This window comes from Salmo salar, chromosome ssa17 (genome assembly GCF_905237065.1).
Source record: "Salmo salar chromosome ssa17, Ssal_v3.1, whole genome shotgun sequence".
NCBI classification, from domain to species: Eukaryota; Metazoa; Chordata; class Actinopteri; order Salmoniformes; family Salmonidae; genus Salmo; species Salmo salar.
Window position 1 is genome coordinate 26,390,018 of NC_059458.1, and position 19,491 is coordinate 26,409,508.

Here is a 19,491-nt window from a genome sequence, read left to right on the forward strand (position 1 = left end):
GCCGACAAAAGCTTACACCCCATTCACCAGAGTGGACGGCAGACGACCCCAGTGGATCCCCAGGCTCGAGGACACCATGGCTGCATACCTCGTCCCGGGTACGAGCTCCTGGCCATCGCCCAGAAAACCAACTCTACCTACGACAAAGGACAGGCTCACAGCTCAGCTGGTAGAGAAGTCCTTTGCACTAGATGTCCAGGCTGTAGCAGCAGCGAATAATATTGCCCTCTTGGCAGCTTCTCTGTCCCCTCTCACCACGGGTAAGACTGAGCTGTCAGGAGAGGAGATATAAGAGGCGTCGAGAATTTCCGGCGCCATACTTCATCTCCCGCAGCCGCCGGCTGTGTGTGCGGGGAAGTCCATGGCCACTTCAGCGACACCTCTGGCTGTCTTTGACGGCCATGAAGGAATCTGACAAAGATAAAGGAAGCAGCTATCTAGACATTGGCAGGAGGGTCTAGATCACTTCCCAGAGAGCCCCCCAGCTTCACCATCTCTAGTAGACCTGGGTCTACAGCCAGATGGAGAGCCCGTCGAATCGCAGCATCCGGCCTACCAAGGGTGGGCCCCGCCCCCGCTCCACAAGCACCTCCCGCCCCTCCTGCAGCACCAGAGAGAGCAGCCGCTCCACCGGCGAGAGAGGTGGTTGTGATGTCACCCTGGTGACACCCTAAGGGCGGCCAGAAGAGATGGCGACCATGACGGGACGAGGGGGAGAGGACAGGAGAGAGCGCAGCGCTCTGTGCGACGGCGCCCACTGTTCCCCCCGAGCCCCTGCAAATCTCATCCTCACTCTTGACCGAATCGCTGGCGACCCCTTCAGCGATGATCTGAAATATTTTGGGAAGATTTGCATTGTCTGGTCCGAGGACAATATGATTGTTGCTGTTGGTAGGAAAATACATTATTAACAAAGAGAACGACATCTATACCATAGACATATCAACTGCAACACTTGGGTCATGTTCATTAGGCGACACAATGGAAAATGTCTAAACGCTTAGCAACTGAAAGCTAAATAAAAAAAGTCCAGGTAGCCATTCCTTGTTTGTCAGTTAACTACCGTTCAGAGCCTAATGAACATAACCCAAGTAAGTCATTTTAAAGTCTGTCCCCCACCTTTCGATTAGCTAGATATTTAGGCTTGCCATAACGCTATCTAGCTAAGTTCAGGAGTAAAAATGTGCTAAACAAGTCACATAATAAGTTGCATGGACTCACTGTGCCATAATAGTGTTTAACATGATTTCTGAATGACGCCCTCATCTCAGTACCCCACACATACAATTATTTGTAAGGTGCCTCAGTCGAGCAGTGAATTTCAAACACAGATTCAACCACAAAGACCAGGGAGGTTTTTCAATGCCTTGTAAAGAGCACCTATTGGAAAATAAGAGATATTGAATATCCCTTCGAGCATGATGAAGTTTGAATTACACTTTGGATGGCGTATCAATACACCTAGTCACTAAAAAGATACAGGCATCCTTCCAAAGTCAGTTGCCGGAGAGGAAAGAAACCAAGAGGCCAATATTTACTAAAACAGTTACAGAGTTTAATGGCAGTGATAGGAGAAAACTGAGGGTGGATCAACAACATTGTAGTTACTCCACAATACTAACCTAAATGAGAGTGAAAAGAAGGAAGCCTGTACATAATAAAAATATTCCAAAACATGCATCCTGTTTGCAATAAGGCACTAAAGGAAAACTGCAAACATTGTGGCAAATAAATGAACTTTATATACTGACTAGTGTCATGTTTGGGGCAAATCCAGCACAAAACATCACAGAGTATCACTCTTCATATTTTCAGGCATGGTGGTGGTTGCATCATGTTATGGGCAGTGCTTGACTTGGGCAGGAGCTCACCGGAGCTGAGTACCGGAACGTCAAATGTTCTACTGCTTGAGCTCCTGTTCCTTTTCTAGAATATAAGCTCAAAAGTATTGTGGAGCTCCTGCACCTAAATATAAACAGCACCGGCACCAAGAGTACTGGAACATATTTTAGTCCAAGTCAATCACTGGTTATGGGAATGTATGCTGGTCATCGGCAAGGACCAGGGAGTCTTTTAGGATAAAAAGAAACAATAGAACTAAGCACAGGCAAAATCCTAGAGGAAAACCTGATTCAGTTTGCTTTCCAACAGGCACTGGGAGACAAATTCACCTTTCAGCAGGACATCAACCTAAAACACATGGCCAGATATACAGTGGAGTTGCTTACCAAGTTGACATTGAAGGCCAAGTTACAGTTTTTACTAAAATCTTCTTGATAATCTATGGCGTTCAAATGTAGGTTTATTACCAACCAAAAGCATCAGACACACCACTGTGATCTCTATAGCGCTGTTGGCTGGTCTTCGTTGACTCTACGTAGGCTTTAACATTGGAATACTATGATCTATAAGGCCACTTTGTGAAAACACTTTATCGCTTTTCATCTTTAATGAGGACAGGAAATAAATACCAGTTATGGTCTCTGTCCTACTTCCTTTCAACGGTTCCTAAAATCAGAACGGATCATGGCAAAAAGTATATTAGCTTCTCAGCTCCGTGTTCCTGGAATTCTCTCCAGATCAGCTTTAAACTCCTGGATCTTGTTTCCTTGGAGGAGAATAAAAGTTTGGTTGACTCACATGTTACTGAGGAATGTGAATGTCATTAGAACTTGATCCGGTAGTACATAAACTCAGCAAAAAAAGAAACGTCCCTTTTTCAGGACCTTGTCTTTCAAAGATAATTCGTAAAAATCCAAATAACTTCACAGAGCTTCATTGTGAAACACTATTTCCCATGCTTGTTCAATGAACCATAAACAATTAATGAACATGCACCTGTGGAACAGTCGTTAAGACACTAACAGACTAAAGACGGTAGGCAATTAAGGTCACAGTTATGAAAACTTAGGACAATAAAGAGGCCTTTCTACTGACTCCAAAAACACAAAAAGAAAGATGCCCAGGGTCCCTGCTCATCTGTGTGAACGTGCCTTAGGCATGCTGCAAGGAGGCATGAGGACTGCTGATTTGGCCAGGGCAATAAATTGCAATGTATGTAATGTGAGACGCATAAGACAGCGCTACAGGGAGACAGGACGGACAGCTGATTGTCCTCGCAGTGGCAGACCACGTGTAACAACACCTGCATAGGATCGGTACATCCGAAAATCACACCTGCGGGACAGGTACAGGATGGCAACAACAACTGCCCGAGTTACACCAGGAACGCACAATCCCTCCATCAGTGCTCAGACTGTCCGCAATAGTCTGAGGCTGGACCGAGGGCTTGTAGACCTGTTGTAAGGCAGGTCCTCACCAGACATCACAGGCAACAATGTCGCCTGTGGGCATAAACCCACTGTCACTGGACCAGACAGGACCGGCAAAAAGTGCTCTTCACTGACGAGTCGCAGTTTTGTCTCACCAGGGGTGATGGTCGGATTCACGTTTATCGTCGAAGGAATGAGCTTTACACCGAGGCCTGTACTACGGAGCGGGATCGATTTGAAGGTGGAGGGTCCGTTATGGTCTGGGGAGGTGTGTCACAGCATCATCGGACTGAGCTTGTTGTCATTGCAGGCAATCTCAACACTGTGCGTTACAGCGAAGACATCCTCCTCCCTCATGTGGTACCCTTCCTGCAGGCTCATCCTGACATGACCCTCCAGCATGACAATGCCACCAGCCCTACTGGTGGCAGATACTGACTGTTACTTTTGACCCCCCCCCCTTTGTTCAGGGACACATTATTCAATTTCTGTGGAACTTGTTCAGTTTATGTCTCAGTTGTTGAATCTTGTTGTGTTCATACAAATATTTACACATAAGTTTGCTGAAAATAAACGCAGTTGACAGTGAGAGGACGTTTCTTTGTTTGCTGAGTTTATATTTGACTTGGCCTTCTTCAATGACCTTATATATGATTTGGCTTTACTCAATGACTGTATATATGACTTGGCTTTGCTCAATGAATGTATATATGACTTGGCTTTGCACAATGACTACCTACCAAAGGTTGCACTGTGTCCATTACGATGGAGAAAAACACGTCTCTTTTTGAAGATGCCCAATCTTCAGAGATAACAATAGAATGTGAAGTCAAAGATAGTGGTTTCAGTCTGCGGCAATGCGTTTCCCTAAATGCTAATGATAAATCCAGCTCCAGAATAGCCTAATCTTTAGAATATGGTGTAGTAAAAAAAAACAGCAACAACAGACAACATTAGCTAGCTATGGTTAGCGTGCTAGCTAGCTACACTGACAGCTGTCAGTTACCTATTTGTTGATGTTTGTCCACTCCACGTGGAAATCACCAGTCACCACGTTCCTTCCCACCCACAATTCGTGAATATGTAGGCCTGCAAGTAGTCTGCGTCATTCTTCGGAGGGGGAACCTTAACAAGCATTCCGCTATTAGGCAGGAATTACATCGAAATGAGGACAGCATTGCCCTCTAGTGGGTCTTTTAATATAAGGTAAAGTACAGGTATGCCAACTGCCAAAATAAAGGAAACACCAACATAAAGTGTCTTTATAGGGTGTTGGGACACCACAATCTGACAGAACAGCTTCAAGAACAGCTTCAATGCACCTTGGCATAGATTGTACAGTACAAACAAAGAAAAATGCATGAAATGAAATGTATGCATTCACTACTGTAAGTCGCTCTGGATAAGAGCGTCTACTAAATGACTAAAATGTAAAATGTACAAGTGTCTGGAATCTTTTGGAGGAATATGACGCCATTCTTTGGGGAGGAATTCCATCATTTGGTGTTTTGATGGAAAACCCTGCTCAGGCACCACTCCAGAATCTCCCATAAGTGTCCAAATGGGTTGAGCCTGGTGACTGAGACAGACACAAATACCCTTTAATTCCACTATAATCCTTTGAGACCTCTTTCAAAGCAGAATATATATATATGTATATAATGAGATGTTCTTGTCTCCGCCCTAACAATGGGAGTCGATGTCCCAAAGGTGAGAAGGCAGGAGGTCTGCTTAATAAACAGAATGTAGTATTCCCACATGGCTAGATTTTGATGGGATTGGACCATTTCTCTTCGCTTCTTCCTCTCTGTTCACTGAGATCTCATCTTCTATCCATGGTAGCCAAAATAATGGGGAACTGGGCATTTCTCTGCATGACGCTAAGCGTGATGTGATGTTAATTGCTTAATTAACTAAGAAACCACACCTGTGTGGAAGCACCTGCTTTCAATATATACTGCTCAAAAAAATAAAGGGAACACTAAAATAACACATCCTAGATCTGAATGAATGAAATAATCTTATTAAATACTTTTTTCTTTACATAGTTGAATGTGCTGACAACAGAATCACACAAAAATAATCAATGGAAATCCAATTTATCAACCCATGGAGGTCTGGATTTGGAGTCACACTCAAAATTAAAGTGTAAAACCACACTACAGGCTGATCCAACTTTGATGTAATGTCCTTAAAACAAGTCAAAATGAGGCTCAGTAGTGTGTGTGGCCTCCACGTGCCTGTATGACCTCCCTACAATGCCTGGGCATGCTCCTGATGAGGTGGCGGATGGTCTCCTGAGGGATCTCCTCCCAGACCTGGACTAAAGCATCCGCCAACTCCTGGACAGTCTGTGGTGCAACGTGGCTTTGGTGGATGGAGCGAAACATGATGTCCCAGATGTGCTCAATTGGATTCAGGTCTGGGGAACGGGCGGGCCAGTCCATAGCATCAATGCCTTCCTCTTGCAGGAACTGCTGACACACTCCAGCCACATGAGGTCTAGCATTGTCTTGCATTAGGAGGAACCCAGGGCCAATCGCACCAGCGTATGGTCTCACAAGGGGTCTGAGGATCTCATCTCGGTACCTAATGGCAGTCAGGCTACCTCTGGCGAGCACATGGAGGGCTGTGCGGCCCCCCAAAGAAATGCCACCCCACACCATGACTGACCCACCGCCAAACCGGTCATGCTGGAGGATGTTGCAGGCAGCAGAACATTCTCCACGGCGTCTCCAGACTCTGTCACGTCTGTCACGTGCTCAGAAGAGCACAGGGCGCCAGTGGCGAATTTGCCAATCTTGGTGTTCTCTGGCAAATGCCAAACGTCCTGCACGGTGTTGGGCTGTAAGCACAACCCCCACCTGTGGACGTCGGGCCCTCATACCACCCTCATGGAGTCTGTTTCTGACCGTTTGAGCAGACACATGTACATTTGTGGCCTGCTGGAGGTCATTTTGCAGGGCTCTGGCAGTGCTCCTCCTGCTCCTCCTTGCACAAAGGCGGAGGTAGCGGTCCTGCTGCTGGGTTGTTGCCCTCCTACGGCCTCCTCCACATCTCCTGATGTACTGGCCTGTCTCCTGGTAGCGCCTCCATGCTCTGGACACTACGCTGACAGACACATCAAACCTTCTTGCCACAGCTCGCATTGATGTGCCATCCTGGATGAACTGCACTACCTGAGCCACTTGTGTGGGTTGTAGACTCTGTCTCATGCTACCACTAGAGTGAAAGCACCGCCAGCATTCAAAAGTGACCAAAACATCAGCCAGGAAGCATAGGAACTGAGAAGTGGTCTGTGGTCCCCACCTGCAGAACCACTCCTTTATTGGGGGTGTCTTGCTAATTGCCTATAATTTCCACCTGTTGTCTATTCCATTTGCACAACAGCATGTGAAATTTATTGTCAATCAGTGTTGCTTCCTAAGTGGACAGTTTGATTTCACAGAAGTGTGATTGACTTGGAGTTACATTGTGTTGTTTAGGGTAGGATTCTAAGTAAAAACATAGATTTTCAAAACCTGCAGTGAGTTTCTAGCCCAAGGTAGGGTATTTTCTTGCTCCCTACGTCACCGCGAATCAGTGTTTGAAAATCAGCGTTTTTAAAATATTTTTTCATACAAAAGCGCCGTTTTAACATACACTACATGACCAAAAGTATGTGGACAACAAGTACTTCCACACCAATCTCGACAAGCCATTTCTGTATGAACCTCGCTTTGTGCACGGGGGCATTGTCATGCTGAAACAGGAAAGGGCCTTCCCCAAACTGTTGCCACGAAGTTGGAAGTACAGAATCGTCTAGAATGTCATTGTATGCTGTAGTGTTAAGATTTCCCTTCACTGAAACAAGGGGGCATAGCGCGACCCATGAAAAACAGCCCCAGACCATTATGCCTCCTCCAACAAACTTTACAGTTGGCACTATGCATTGGGGCAGATAGCTTTCTCCTGGCATCCACCATACCCAGATTCATCCGTCGGACTGCCAGATGGTGAAGCGTGATTCATCACTCCAGAGAACGACTTTCCACTGCTCCAGAGTCCAATGGCAGCGAGCTTTACACCACTCCAGCCGACGCTTGGTATTGCGCATTGTGATTTTAGGCTTCTGTGCCGCCGCTCGGTCATTGAAACCCATTTCATGAAGCACCCGACAAACAGTTATATTGCTGATGTTGCTTCCAGAGGCAGTTGAAATTCGGTAGTGAGTGTTGCAACCGAGGACAGAGGGATTTTTACGCGCTACGCGCTTTAGCACTCGGCAGTCCCATTCTGTGAGCTTGTGTGGCCTACCTCTTCGCAGCTGAGCCGTTGTTGCTCCCGGACGTTTCCACTTCACAATAACTGCACTTACAGTTGACCAAGGCAGCTCTAGCAGGGCAGAAATTTGACAAATTGACTTGTTGGAAAGGTGGCATCCTATGATGGTGCCATGTTGAAAGTCACTGAGCTCTTCAGTAAGGCCATTCTACTGCCAATGTTTTTCCCATGGAGATTGCATGGCTGTGTGCTTGATTTTATACACCTGTCAGCAACGGGTGTGGCTGAAATAGCCGAATCCACTAATTTGAAGGGGTGTCCACATACTTTTGTATATATAGTGAATGTTGACAATGGTATTGTGCATGTATTGTGCTGAAGATAATGACAATGAGGTTGAAAAGTGGTGGAGTTGCCCTTTAAGGATTTTATAGAGTAAGGAACTTCATTTAAGGCATATTTCATGCTCTCGTCTCCGTTTGGTGTTTACAGCCATCTTGACTTTAACAACCCAACCAGGGGACACATCCCGGAATGCAATGTTTTGTTCAAATGCCTTTTCCCTCACTTTTCAGCTTAGCTCAGTCATTGAACTATTGCAAAAAGTCAAGCCTTTGTATGCCTGTTACAAACTCCTCCAAAAGAGAAAGCTATCCGTATTGAGTTTGTGGCTAGCAAGTTTTTCTTGCGTCAAGCAATCCGGGTTACCCCCCACTATTTGCTACACTGGTGTCAGAAGTAGGATGCATGTGTAAACTAGCAGTGATGTTGAAACGCATCCCCTTCCACAGATACGGTTTGTTCTTTATTTTTTTCCATTCATTTTTATTAACATTTTTTATATCGGCCCCAATTTCTATACATTACAACCGCAAGTGCTCTTAGCATCAAAAGTAAAGACATTTTCTTAAGTAGGCCATGAAATTAAAGATGTAATCCATGAAAACAATCAACATGTCTCATTGCTGGTACAAAAGTGGAACTGCTTTCATCACTTCTGGAACGAGGTCTTGAAGAGGGACATGGATCTTGAAAAGATTAGGAAACATGAAACACAAAATGTTAATGGTCCAGATTTGACCTGTGATGGTTACTCTAATTACATTGACCACATGAATGACAACCTACAACCTACTTTGAACCTACTGAAACCTAATTATTGTCCCAGAAGCTCCGCTTCACATATGACAGCCTTGTACAGAGGTAGTTGTAGACTGAATACACTGCTCACTGGAAAGAGAATAATGACTTGTGTGAGATCCACAGCAGTACTGACTCTTGTTTAACAGCTCCATTATGACTGACACCATCCATACGTTTCACTTCTATTGATCTTTCTTTATAAGTGTCTCCCTGAAGAGGCACATTATTGATGATGTATAGTTTTATCATTTGGCAAATATTTGACATACCATTATTGTCACGCCCTGACCATAGAGAGCCCTTTGTTCTCTATGGTGTAGTAGGTCAGGGCGTGACTAGGGGGTGTTCTAGGTTATATATTTCTATGTTGGTGCTCTTGGTATGGTTCCCAATTAGAGGCAGCTGATGTTTGTTGTCTCTAATTGGGGATCATACTTAAGGGTTCCCTTTTCCCACCTGCTTTGTGGGATATTGTTTTTGAGTGAGTGCACGTTGCACCTCAGTACTGCACGGTTGTTGTTTGTTTCTAAAAATGAAGATGTGGAACTCCAATCACGCTGTGCATTGGTCCGTCTCTCCACACGAGCGTGACAATTATATACTGTAGCAACTCAATACTAGAAAGGTGTTCCTCATGTTTGGTATACTTAGTGTATACAGATGTAGAATCTTAATTTGAGCCAGTTTACTACATCAGGAAAATAATCCTGCAGAAACAGGAAATGTGAATTGTTATGTGGATTATTGTTAATGGACATTTTTGTAGGGGTTGATATTTTTTGTTAAGGCACATTTTATTTATTTATTTCACCTTTATTTAACCAGGTAGGCAAGTTGAGAACAAGTTCTCATTTACAATTGCGACCTGACCAAGATAAAGCAAAGCAGTTTGACACATACAACAACACAGAGATACACATGGAGTAAAACAAACATACAGTCAATAATACAGTAGAAAAATAAGTCTATATACAAAGTGAGCAAATGAGGTGAGATAAGGGAGGTAAAGGCAAAAAAGGCCATGGTGGCAAAAGTAAATACAATATAGCAAATAAAACACTGGAATGGTAGATTTGCAGTGGAAGAAAGTGCAAAGTTAAAATATAAATAATGGGGTGCAAAGGAGCTAAATAAATAAATAAATACAGTAGGGGAAGAGGTAGTTGTTTGGGATAAATTATAGATGGGCTATGTACAGGTGCAGTAATCTGTGAGCTGCTCTGACAGCTGGTGCTTAAAGCTAGTGAGGGAGATAAGTATTTCCAGTTTTAGAGATTTTTGTAGTTCATTCCAGTCATTGGCAGCAGAGAACTGGAAGGAGACGCGGCCGAAGAGGAATTGGCTTTGGGGATGACCAGAGAGATATACCTGCTGGAGCGCGTGCTACAGGTGGGTGCTGCTATGGTGACCAGCGAGCTGCGATAAGGGGGAACTTTACCTAGCAGGTTCTTGTAGATGACCTGGAGCCAGTGTGTTTAGCGACAAGTATGAAGCGAGGGCCAGCCAACGAGAGCGTACAGGTCGCAGTGGTGGGTAGTATATGGGGCTTTGGTGACAAAACAGATGGCACTGTGATAGACTGCATCCAATTTATTGAGTAGGGTATTGGAGGCTATTTTGTATATGACATCGCCGAAGTCGAGGATCGGTAGGATGGTCAGTTTTATGAGGGTATGTTTGGCAGTATGAGTGAAAGATGCTTTATTGCGAAATTGTCACGTCCTGACCATAGAAAGCTGTTATTTTCTATGGTAGAGTAGGTCAGGGCGTGACAGGGGTTTTTTTCTAGTTTAGTTTTTCTATGTTGTCATGTTCTAGTTTTGTATTTCTATGTTTGGCTTTGTATGGGATGATCTCCAATTAGAGGCAGCTGGTCATCGTTGTCTCTAATTGGAAATCATACTTAAGTAGGTGTTTTTTCCACCTGGGTTTGTGGGAGATTGATTTTGAGTAGGTGTATTTTGTAACGCTGCGTCACGGTTTGTTGTTTTGTTCGTTCAGTTTATTTTGTATGTATCGCATAGTTTCACAGTTCAATAAAATATGTGGAACGACAATCACGCTGCACTTTGGTCCGCTTCATCCTACGACAACCGTGACAGAAATAGGAAGCCAATTCCAGATTTAACTTTGGATTGGAGATGTTTGATGTGAGTCTGGAAGGAGAGTTTACAGTCTAACCAGACACCTAGGTAATTGGAGTTGTCCACATATTCTAAGTCAGAACTGTCCAGAGTAGTGATGCTGGACGGGCGGGCAGGTGCAGGCAGCGATCGGTTGAAGAGCATGCATTTAGTTTTACTTGTATTTAAGAGCAGTTGGAGGCCACGGAAGGAGAGTTGTATGGCATTGAAGCTCGTCTGGAGGGTGGTTAACACAGTGTCCAAAGAAGGGCCAGAAGTATAATGAATGGTGTAGTCTGCGTAGAGGTGGATCAGAGACTCACCAGCAGCAAGAGCGAAATCATTGATGTATACAGAGAAAAGAGTCGGCCCAAGAATTGAACCCTGTGGCACCCCCATAGACTACCAGAGGCCCGGACAACAGGCCCTCCGATTTGACACACTGAACTCTATCAGAGAAGTAGTTGGTGAACCAGGCGAGGCAATCATTTGAGAAACCAAGGCTATTGAGTCTGCCGATGAGGATGTGGTGATTGACAGAGTCGAAAGCCTTGGCCAGGTCAATGAATACGGCTGCACAGTATTGTTTCTTATCGATGGTGGTTAAGATATCGTTTAGGACCTTGAGCGTGGCTGAGGTGCACCCATGACCAGCTCTGAAACCAGATTGCATAGCGGAGAAGGTGCGGTGGGATTCGAAATGATCGGTAATCTATTTGTTGACTTGGCTTTCAAAGACTTTTGAGAGGCAGGGTAGGGTAGATATAGGTCTGTAGCATTTTGGGTCAAGAGTGTCCCCCCCTTTGAAGAGGGGGATGACCGCAGCTGCTTTCCAATCTTTGGGAATCTCAGACGACACGAGAGGTTGAACAGGCTAGTAATAGTGGTTGCAACAATTTCGGCAGATAATTTTACAAAGAAAGGGTCCAGATTGTCTAGCCCGGCTGATTTGTAGGGGTCCAGATTTTGCAGCTCTTTCAGAACATCAGCTGACTGGATTTGGGAGAAGGAGAAATGGGGAAGGCTTGGGCGAGTTGCTGTGGGGGGTGCAGTGCTGTTGACCGGGGTAGGGTTAGCCAGGTGGAAAGCATGGCCAGCCGTAGAAAAATGCTTATTGAAATTCTCAATTATAGTGGATTTATCGGTGGTGACAGAGTTTCCTATCCTCAGTGCAGTGGGCAGCTGGGAGGAGGTGCTCTTATTCTACATGGACTTTACAGTGTCCCAGAACTTTTTGGAGTTTGTGTTGCAGGAAGCAAATTTCTGCTTGAAAAAGCTAGCCTTGGCTTTTCTAACTGCCTGTGTATATTGGTTTCTAACATCCCTGAAAAGTTGCATATCACGAGGGCTGTTCGATGCTAATGCAGAACGCTACAGGATGTTTTTGTGTTGGTTAAGGGCAGTCGGGTCTGGAGAGAACCAAGGGCTATATCTGTTCCTGGTTCTACATTTCTTGAATGGGGCATGCTTATTTAAGATGGTGAGGAAGGCATTTAAAAAAATAACCAGGCATCCTCTACTGAAGGGATGAGGTCAATATCCTTCCAGGGTACCAGGGCCAGGTCGATTAGAAAGGCCTGAAATTTCATAGTGGAAATTACAAACTTTAGAAGCCTTTTTAAAATGCAAATACACTACCAGTTTGCATTTCAGCAACAAAAGAGTGATCAAATTAAGATCCTACATCTTTAGTTTATGATGTATAATATTTGACAAACCATTATATAGCTCACAATCTCAGACTGCCAGAACAAGGTCTTTAAGAAGGACGTGGATCTTGAAAAGATTAGGAAACATAAAACACAAGACGTTAGTGCTGATTTGACCTGTGATGATTACTGTATCAAATTGAACAGATGAATGACCACACAATAGAACCTACTGTGATTGAAAAAGTAGTCGTAGACTGAAGTCGCTGCCGCCTGGAAAGAGAATGATTGGTGTGAGATCCACAGTTGTACTGACTGTTGTTTAACAGCCCCATTAATTAATATATTTCAATTGACTGATTTCCTTATATGAACTATAACTCAGTAAAATCTTTGAAATTGTTGCATGTTGCGTTTATTTTTGTTCATTATAGTAGTTAATGATGTATAGTTACTTTTATAATTTGCAATGATTTGACATACCATGACAATGTTTATAATCCTAGATAGAAAGCCATGACTTCTGGTTTGTAAAATAAAGGAGAGGAAAAATGAGTACATCAAATACAGAAAAACTGTATTCAACATGATGATTAATTGACATCATACCATAAGATCTATGCCAAGCTTCTTCCTAATCGCGCTGGCTGCTGCATCATTGTGAGGACACTCCACTAGTCCTCTCTGGTTCTCATGGGACAGACAGTCCACTGTGAGTATTACATCACCTCTGGTCACTAGTCTGCTGCTGTCAGGTTGAAAGCAATGTGTTGTTATAAGTGTACTTACTGCTTCTGTTCTATTCTACATTCATAGAATTACTCATCTAAAAAACATTCCATTAAATTCTGCACTACCAGTTTCCACTTAACCATGTGCACTGTTTAATTCCTGTTGTAAACATAGAATATTCAATGATCAGAAATACTTTCATGACACCCACCCAACTGTAAATGATAGTTATGGTGTTCATATTGAACATGAACTGTCAATGAAAGGAAATGAGGAAAGTAGACTTACCCTGCAGTTATGGGATTATTTTCTGCCAACTGTATTGCAGTTGTGGTTTGATGTGATCTGTTCCGGGGGCGGCAGGTGGCCTGGAGGTTAGGAGCGTTGGGCCCCCTGCACCTCTCTGTTTCAGAGGGGTTGGGTTAAATGTGCAAGACACATTTCAGTTGAATGCATTCAGTTGTACAACTGACCCCTTTCCATTTACCAATGGCTAAACTAAGACAAAGTGAAACTAAACAGCATGAGATAATCAAGGGTTTCCACTAGTTACGACAGCCACAAAGTCAAAATTAACTATATCGTAAAATGTAAACTAAAATGAGCTTTTTGGTCTTAATTTAAAAGTTAGGGATAAGGTTAGCAGTGTGGTTAAGATTAAGGGAAAAGGTTAACCTTTTGTGCTATTTAAAGTTAGTCATTGACAGTTATTGAACATGGTTGTAACCATACAGCACAGGCTGTTGCAGGGAGAATGGGGAGAGTGGTCCTCCCTGAACCTTGAATTAGGGTTAGCAACCTTAGGTTGTTTAATCAGCTTTCTCAGAATCGCGCTGACTGCTGCATCATTGCGAGGACAGTCCAGTAGTCCTCCCTGGCTCTCATGGAACAGACAGTCCACTGTGAGTATTACATCACTTCTGGTCACTAGTCTGCAGCTGTCAGGTACAGTGGAGTCTGGGTTGAAGATGTGATGCAGCACTACCAGAATGACATCTTTACCAACTGTCAAGAGAATGAGGGAATATGTCAAAATAAACCAATAATCCTCTCAAATAAAATATTTAGTAATGTAATTTATGCTGTTGGCACATTGAGTAAATCTGGTGTGGAAAGAGAATACAGTGGGGGAAAAAAGTATTTGATCCCCTGCTGATTATGTACATTTGCCCACTGATAAAGAAAGGATCAGTCTATAATTTTAATGGTAGGTTTATTTGAACAGTGAGAGACAGAATAACAACAAAAATATCCAGAAAAACGCATGTCAAAAATGTTATGTATTGATTTGCATTTTAATGAGGGAAATAAGTATTTGACCCCCCCTCTCAATCAGAAAGATTTCTGGCTCCCATGTGTCTTTTATACAGGTAACGAGCTGAGAATAGGAGCACACTCTTAAAGGGATGTCACGTCCTGACCAGCAGAGGGTGTAGTTGTGTAGTATTTTGGTCAGGAAGTGGCAGAAGATGTCTGTATATGTTTGTTCTGGGTGTTATGTTTCTATGTTGGTCTGTGTGGCTCCCGATCAGGGACAGCTGGTTATCGTTGTTCCTGATTGGGAGTCATATATTTAGGAGTATGTTTGTCACTTGGGTTTGTGGATGGTTGTGTTAACACTGCTATGATTTTGTAAGTAGCCTGTCTGGAGTCGTTCGTGGTTTTGTTTTCTGTGTATACTTTGCTCTAAAATATTAAAAAGATGAGTATTCCTGCTGCGATTTGGTAAATTCAACACGGCAACATTTATGACAAGGGAATGCTCCTAACCGCAGCTTGTTACCTGTAAAAAAGACACCTGTCCACAGAAGCAATCAATCAATCAGATTCCAAACTCTCCACCATGGCCAAGACCAAAGAGCTCTCTAAGGATGTCAGGGACAAGATTGTAGACCTACACAAGGCTGGAATGGGCTACAAGACCATCGCCAAGCAGCTTGGTGAGAAGGTGACAACATTTGGTGCGATTATTCGCAAATGGAAGAAACACAAAAGAACTGTCAATATCCCTCAGCCTGGGGCTCCATGCAAGATCTCACCTCGAGGGGTTGCAATGATCATGAGAACGGTGAGGAATCAGCCCAGAACTACACGGGAGGATCTTGTCAAAATCTCAAGGCAGCTGGGACCATAGTCACCAAGAAAACAATTGGTAACACACTACGCCGTGAAGAACTGAAATCCTGCAGCGCCCGCAAGGTCCCCCTGCTCAAGAATACATATACACTGCTCAAAAAAATAAAGGGAACACTAAAATAACACATCCTAGATCTGAATGAATGAAATAATCTTATTAAATTCTTTTTTCTTTACATAGTTGAATGTGCTGACAACAAAATCACACAAAAATAATCAATGGAAATCCAATTTATCAACCCATGGAGGTCTGGATTTGTAGTCACACTCAAAATTAAAGTGGAAAACCACACTACAGGCTGATCCAACTTTGATGTAATGTCCTTAAAACAAGTCAAAATGAGGCTCAGTAGTGTGTGTGGCCTCCACGTGCCTGTATGACCTCCCTACAACGCCTGGGCATGCTCCTGATGAGGTGGCAGATGGTCTCCTGAGGGATCTCCTCCCAGACCTGGACTAAAGCATCCGCCAACTCCTGGACAGTCTGTGGTGCAACGTGGCGTTGGTGGATGGAGCGAGACATGATGTCCCAGATGTGCTCAATTGGATTCAGGTCTGGGGAACGGGGCCAACCCAGGGCCAACCGCACCAGCATATGGTCTCACAAGGGGTCTGAGGATCTCATCTCGGTACCTAATGGCAGTCAGGCTACCTCTGCTGAGCACATGGAGGGCTGTGCGGCCCCCCAAAGAAATGCCACCCCACACCATGACTGACCCACCGCCAAACCGGTCATTCTGGAGGATGTTGCAGGCAGCAAAACGTTCTCCACGGCGTCTCCCGACTCTGTCACGTCTGTCACGTGCTCAGTGTGAACCTGCTTTCATCTGTGAAGAGCACAGGGTGCCAGTGGCGAATTTGCCAATCTTGGTGTTCTCTGACAAATGACAAACGTCCTGCACGGTGTTGGGCTGTAAGCACATCAGCCAGGAAGCATAGGAACTGAGAAGTGGCCTGTGGTCACCATCTGCAGAACCACTCCTTTATTGGGGGTGTCTTGCTAATTGCCTATAATTTCCACCTGTTGTCTATTCCATTTGCACAACAGCATGTAAAATGTATTATCAATCTGTTGCTTCCTAAGTGGACAGTTTATTTCACAGAAGTGTGATTGACTTGCAGTTACATTGTGTTGTTTAAGTGTTCCCTTTATTTTTTTTAGCAGTGTACATGCCCGCCTGAAGTTTGCCAATGAACATCTGAATGATTCAGAGGACAACTGGTGAAAGTGTTGTGGTCAGATGAGACCAAAATGGAGCTCTTTGGCATCAACTCAACTCGCCAAGAACACCATCTCCACCGTCAAACATGGAGGTGGAAACATTATGCTTTGGGGGTGTTTTTCTGCTAAGGGGACAGGACATGTACCGTCAAATCTTGGGTGAGAACCTCCTTCCCTCAGCCAGGGCATTGAAAATGGGTCGTGGATGGTTATTCCAGCATGACAATGACCCAAAACACACGGCCAAGGCAACAAAGGAGTGGCTCAAGAAGAAGCACATTAAGGTCCTGGAGTGGCCTAGCCAGTCTCCAGACCTTAATCCCATAGAAAATCTGTGGAGGGAGCGGAAGGTTTGAGTTGTCAAACGTCAGCCTCGAAACCTTAATGACTTGGAGAAGATCTGCAAAGAGGAGTGGGACAAAATCCCTCCTGAGATGTGTGCAAACCTGGTGACCTGCTACAAGAAACGTCTGACCTCTGTGATTGCCAACAAGGGTTTTGCCACCAAGTACTAAGTCATGTTTTGCAGAGGGGTCAAATACTTATTTCCCTCATTAAAATGCTAATCATTTTATAACATTTTTGACATGCGTTTTTCTGGATTGTTTTGTTGTTATTCTGTCTTTCACTGTTCAAATAAACCTACCATTAAAATTATAGACTGATCATTTCTTTGTAAGTGGGCAAACGTACAAAATCAGCAGGGGATCAAATACTTTTCCCCCCCACTGTATCTGGTATGGAAGGAAATAACATTGCTTGGGAAGTCATATTTGGGATGAGTTACTGTACTTGGAATCTGTTGCAGTGCTGCTTCAATATCAGTCCCGGCGCGGGAGACGATGGGACAGAAAGCCAGGATGACATCACTCTCCACTGGCGACTCGACTTCCGTAAAACATCTTGTGGTCTTGTTGAGTTGACTCATAAACTGAATATGAGAATCCAAAGTATTGCCAGTCTCAACTGTGTAGGATTTAATCTCGGGTGCCACTGATTTTAAACAGACAAGAAAGAGGAAGGTCAAAAAGGTCATTGATTAAAGTATACATTATTTTGGCACGATGGATATTTGCTCCATAGTTCAGACAGATTTGAGTATTGTAGGTTTAACAATTTACTTTATATTGCACACTTTATGAAAATCTGAAATTACACGAAAGAGCCCTGTTGAAAATGACCTCTGCGCTCCAATATGGATCTATAGAAAGTGAATGAACAGACAAAGGGGTTTATTAGTCTAGATAGATAAATTCAGGACAGGAAAATTACAACCAGTGTGCAAACCATGAACATAAAATATCTTTCTCTACAGTACAAACTGTGTACAGCAGTGTGAGGCAATTCCACATTCTAAACAGTAACTATTTTGCTCTAATCTTTCACAATATCCAGCTCTAGAGTACTTAACCACCTCAGTCCTTCCACTGAACCACATGATTTCTTGGAATTAGAAAGTGAAAGCAATGTGTTATTGTAAATGTACTTACTGCCTCTGTTCTATTCTACATTCATAGAATTACTGTAATCTAAAAAACATTCCATTAAATTCTGCACTACCAGTTTCCACTTAACCATGTGTACTGTTTTATTCCTGTTGTAGACATAGAATATTAAATGATCACAAAAGTAGACTTACCCTGCAGCTATGGGATTATTTTCTGTTAACTGTATTGCAGTTGTGTTTTGAAGTGATCTGTTCTAATAGCAAAGAGAAAGTAAGACTAAACAGCATGAGATAATAAGGGGAGGGGGCAATTTTTTCAGAAAGTCACAAATGCTGAGTTTACACAGGCAGCTGCATTCTGATTTTTCTTCCACTAATTGGTCTTTTGACCAATCACATCAGATATTTTCACAACAGAACTTTTTCAGAGCTGATCTGAAAAAAACATCAGAATTGGGCTGCCTGTATGAACGCAACCATCTAGGCAATCTATAGTTCAAACAACAAAGTGGTGACCACTGATTTGGTAAACAGCTGAGGGATGGGCTGAAGAAATGTAACCACACATTTATAGACAGAGCTATGGATGCACCACCATCCATGATATCAAAATGATCATTTTAGCCATGGTTTGAGGCTATACAGTGTTTGTTTACAATTACACATTTAAAAACAATGCAATAAAACAAGTTTATATTTTGGGTTCTGATGGGGTTGACAGTTGAAGTAATCTCATAGTGCAATTATAATTTATAGTCCTTAAGAATCAATGGCTGTATATATCATTAATTCAAAAGTCCAAAAATGTATGTACCAATAGCAGATTGCCACTTTAATAAGGTACATAACAGTAGTTAGACCAAGCACGATTTCAATTTGTTTGCTTGCCTCAATTGCTTAAAAATCTGTCTGCACATTGACTCGGTACCCCTTGTATATAGCCTCGTTATTATTATTTTATTGTGTTGCTTTTTATTGTATTTTTTACTTTCTTTTATTTTGTTAATATTGTAATGACCCGGCTGGGTCATAAAGGGAAAAGAGACGGACTCTAGGTGTGCAGGTCAGAACACAGGTTTATTCCTAAACTGGGCTATTGTTCAGGCCACAGCCCACACCGCTAAATGCCGAACGTACACAATTATACCATGTCGAGTTAAGGGTCACTCCCATAGGAACAGATCAAGGCCCCGAACAGAAAAAAAAGAAAGATGAGACAGTAATCCCTATTTATGCATTTCCAAATCCCGCGGGATTACCCATCATACCCCCCCAACCTTTCCCTCTGTCCTGACATATTTAACCCCTGCTAGTAGCCATGAGAACCATTACATAGCCCCCCCCTTTCTAAACCCTAGCCCCTAGGGTTACACAACAAAATCCTTAAAACGACCCGGAGGTCGCATCAGTCTCTTGGGCCTCCCCGTGGCTCTCACTGGTGAACCCCCAGAACACTCATCTGCCCCAATGTCATTTCCAGCACCCTCCGAAGAAGCAGCCCCCA

At 43.5% G+C, this 19,491-nt stretch overlaps 1 long non-coding RNA gene across 4 annotated transcripts; it reads right to left on the reverse strand.

The window, feature by feature from the left end:
• Positions 1-8,321: 8,321 nt before the first annotated feature.
• On the reverse strand, positions 8,322-18,407 carry LOC106612415 (uncharacterized). Of its 4 annotated transcripts, none has more exons than XR_006760044.1 (10): positions 18,180-18,407; positions 17,662-17,741; positions 17,333-17,533; positions 13,982-14,187; positions 13,471-13,585; positions 13,060-13,195; positions 12,934-12,973; positions 12,684-12,723; positions 12,520-12,577; positions 8,322-8,563 (listed from the first exon to the last, which is right to left on the reverse strand). It is a non-coding gene; the product is annotated as an uncharacterized lncRNA (long non-coding RNA). The 4 variants fall into 4 exon arrangements; XR_006760043.1 differs by having other exon boundaries at positions 13,060-13,198; XR_006760042.1 differs by lacking the exon at positions 12,934-12,973.
• Between the last annotated feature and the right edge of the window lie 1,084 nt (positions 18,408-19,491).